The sequence below is a fragment of the Sminthopsis crassicaudata genome, chromosome 1, assembly GCF_048593235.1.
Source record: "Sminthopsis crassicaudata isolate SCR6 chromosome 1, ASM4859323v1, whole genome shotgun sequence".
NCBI classification, from domain to species: domain Eukaryota; kingdom Metazoa; phylum Chordata; class Mammalia; order Dasyuromorphia; family Dasyuridae; genus Sminthopsis; species Sminthopsis crassicaudata.
Window position 1 is genome coordinate 530,925,861 of NC_133617.1, and position 4,368 is coordinate 530,930,228.

Below are 4,368 nucleotides of genomic sequence, written 5' to 3' on the forward strand. Positions count from 1 at the left end.
ATCCATTTTTCAGATCAGCTCAACAGCTGATCTGGAATGTATCTTACATTTTCTTCCATTTGTTAAAAAATTCTTTTTAGTTTGTTTAACTGATTCTTGATGTCTCATAATCTCATTAGCTTCCATTTGCCCCATTTTAGTTTTTAATGTGTAAATTTTCTTCAGTTAGCTTTTGTATCTTTTTTTTTTTTTCATTTGGTTAATTCTACTTTTCAAAGTATTGTTTTCTTCAGAGGATTTTTTTATTTTGCCAGTGATGTATCTTTTAAGGAATTGCCTTCTTTTGCCAAGGTGCTGACTCTTTTGCATATCTCACATTTTTTTTCTCAATTTTTCTTCTACCTCTCTTATTTGCTTTTTAAAATCTTTAAGCACTCCTAAGAATCCTCTTTGGGGTTGAGACTAATTGATATCACTCTTTGAGATTTCCTCTGTGGACATTTTTGTCCTCAGCTGAATTGGTGTTTTGATCTTTCCTGTCACTATAGTAGCTTTCTATGGTTAAAGTTCTTTTCTGTTTCTTGCTCATTTTCTTTTATGTATTTTCTTTCTTTCTTTTTTTTTTTTTTTAAACTTTTATGGTCTAGCTCTGTTCTTGGGGTAAAGGAGGTGCTGTCCTAAGCTTCCTGTGCAGGTCTGTGCTTTGGCTTTAAGCACAGGGGCTCCTTGTGTTTGGTATTGCTCACAGCAGGGGATAGCTTTACTACTCTGGTTTTCCAGAGTTTGCCTTTTGAACCAAGACAGGAGGCTTTTCCACTGGTCTACTCCTCTATGAGCCAAGACCAAGAGTCTCACTGTTGTGATTAAATGCTCTCAATGGCTTTCCCAGACTGAGCTGGGCTGAGTATCATTTTCACCCTTGTGAAGACTGATCTTTCTTGAAGTTTTTCCAATCTATCTTGAATTGGAGAGTGGTTTCATTCTGTCAGACTGTTCAGAGGTTTAGTTTCTTGTGGTTTTTGAGGGAAAGTGGGAGAATTCAAGCAGTTTCCTGAATTCACTTGATGTCTTGGTTCCCTATTTGCTATGTGTGTTATTTTCTTTATGTGGTGTGGCCTTTTGTGGGAAGGGAGTTAAGACTTCAGTTATAGCTTCAAACATGGCTTCTCTCTTAAGGGATAATAAGGAGAATGGCTTGAATCTAAAAATCATTTCTCCCTGATATTGACATTTCAAAGAAATCTTTAACCTAGAAAGATTTACTTCAAAAGGCATAATCACAAATATGCAAATCCTGACCCAAATATATACCCTTCTCTCCTCCTGCACTACCCCAGATTCAAGGGAGAGTAAGGTTCATAGCTTAGCTTCTTAAACTTTTTGTACTTGTGACTTCCTTTTTATGTGAGAAATGCTTATGCAGCCCTGCATGTATAGACATATAAAATAGGTATAGAAACCAAACATTTACTGATAAAATCATAATTTCACAAATATTAAAAAATTTTTCCATAGAACACAGTTCCAAGTCCAAAACTACCAGGCTCTATTTTCTCTGCCTACTTTCTATCTTTCCCTACACAAAATAATAAAGAATAATTCTTCTGATTGATTTGGGTATTAAAATAGTGAGTAAACAACTTTAAAGTGTCAAAAAACTTTGGATTTTGTCCTTTAGACAGAAAAGGAGTGTGGGAGGAGAAGTAAGATCACCATCTAATTGGATATACTTTGATGTCTGGGCTCTTGTTATCTGCCTAGATAGGTTAGGACACTGATTGCCCCTGTGGATCCTGGCTGGGTCCAATATTAACCCCACTGTACTCAACACAATAACAATGGTCAGGAATAACATTAGGAAAAATAGTAGTAGTAGTAATAGTAGTCACTGATTTCAGACAAAGTCAAACTTTAAAAAGGTTTGATCAAGAGAGAAATCTATCAGCCATATTAATGCTATTTTAGATGGATGCATATATACAATTAGTTCTGATGTTGACTAGCTGTGTAAAACTGAGCAAACTACCTCAATATCTGAGCCCCAATTTTGACATCTGTAAAATGGAATATTTTATATAGATTGTGAAATTAAAATAAAACGGCATATGTGAAGCACTTTGTGGACAGAAAAATACCAAACACCAACAATTACTATTGGGAAAAATAAGTGAACCCACCTTTATAAAGCATTTGAAAAGAATTACAAATTACTAGTAGCTGGCTTTGCTTCAAGACTTTATATAGACCATAATAATAGCAAGTTGTAATAGCTATATCCATGTGACCACTGATTGGGTCACAGGTATTGGACTAAAATTATGGTTTCATATAAATTATTATGGGCCTCTTCATGATTTGTAAAGTTTCCTCCTAATGCTTTTTCCCAAAATACTAGTTTTTACTCTGCCTTACATTGGACTAATTGGGAGAACTGTATGATGTCAAATGATGCACTAGACATCACTGTTTAATTTTCCTATGTCTTAGTATTGGGACACACTGGATAGTTCTGGATATGATAATTACTACCTTTCTTAGCATTCCTTAGCTATCTTTGGGAAAGAGCTTTATTGCTCTTTCAGTGAAAACTTTTAATATTTTGATGGATTCTGAGGACTAAACATAATTTAGTATGCCTTTATGAATCTAACAGATTCTTTAGGATAAGGATCATTTTTGTCTAAGAGTGGAGGGCTGAAAAGTCTTGAAGAGCTAATAGAAAAATGAATAGTCATTTCTCTTTTGGGGGGTGTGGAGACTATCTAGCACACTGATGATTCCTATTCATGGGAAACAAATTGAATACCTACAAAAATGATAAAGGAAAAAACCCCAAAATTTAAACATTATGGCTTTCATAGTGAGCACTCCCTCTCATGGAGGAGATGGCAATTTATCCTTATTTTTTCATTTTGAGTAACTCTTGATTTATATATGACTTTTTAAAAGTCATTCATGAAGATTTGTTGTGATTCTAACATTGTGTGAGATCAACAGGGCAGATTATAGGTTATTCTTCACTCTTACTCCACATCTGATTTTCTTTTTTAGATCATCTGGCGACATCCTTTAAATGGATTGTGAGGCCAATGTCTTTTCCGATGTTATGACTTATTCACACATTATTTGCCTTTTTAGTGACCCAGAACTTTTATTTCAAGACTTGTGGTCATACAAAATAAAGATATTAGGAATTAAATGAAGCTTGCTGTCAAAGCTTAAAAAATAGCAGGGATTAATATAAAAACTTCATTGGAGGAATTGGAAGTTGCTTCATTTTTTGGAGATGGAGCTTCATAAAGAAGTGGGTCACAAGTAGAAGGATCCAGGAAAGGCACAGACAGAGAGCCTTCAGACTTTTAACCTCTTGAACCAGGTGTGGGACTTTCTTAAAATAGGAAAGTTGAGGGAGAAAAAAAAAAAAAAAAAAAAAAAAAAAAAAGAGTTCCTTTTAAGTTAGAACATAATTCTAGCTATGAAAAAACAAAATTAGGAAGTCTGTAGCAAAACTGATGAATCAGGACCCTCTTTCTCTTGTTCAGAATCAGGTATCTTTCAAAATTGTTTCAAAGCAGAATTGTCAAATACATAGCCCTCACAATACTCCGAAGTGCAGCCCAACCCCAGATTAAAATATAATAGAGAAAGTCAGGAGGACCTGAGTTCAAATCCAGCCTCAGACACTTTACACTTCCTAGCTGTGTGACCCTGGGCAAGTCAATTAACCCCAATTGCTTCAGAGGAAGGGGGAAAAATTTTTTTAATAATAATATAATTTATTTTTAATAATTTATAAATTTTTAATAGAGAAATATTTAACAAAATTTCTTTGTGGCTTTGCAGGGATCTCATGTATGGTTTAGAAGCCCCCATTTCTATTTGAGCTTGACACCAGTTTTAGAATATTTCTTCTCCTCTGGGCTCCTGGGTCCACTCCCTCCACACTCCTTGGTTTAATTTTTTTGTCCCCACAATTATGAGGTGCTGGCTCCAGTGCTGGTTTTGTCAGTGAGTATGGTTTTCATCATAATCCATGAAAAGGAGAAATAACGACAAATGAGAGAGAAGGGAGTGTCAAAGGACCTTCAAATACATGGGAATTATAAAAAGTGATGACATACATTGGTAGAAGGAGATTCCTGCTTGGAAATTCTCTATACCAATGACATTACAATCTCCTTTCTCTATGTATTCGAATCCTGCTTCTGATACTGTGTGACCAGGGACAAGTTCCTTCTGCTGTCTAAGTCTCAGTTTTCTCATGTGTAGAGAAAATGCATCTATGACATTTTGCAAACTTTAATGTCTTAAAATTTTAAGCTGTAGTATTACCTGATGCTACTGTAAATGTTAGAGAAATCTGTCTAAAGGAAGCACTTATCAGAGCAATCAATAAAATCATTTTCTGGGAAATGTTCACATCAAAAG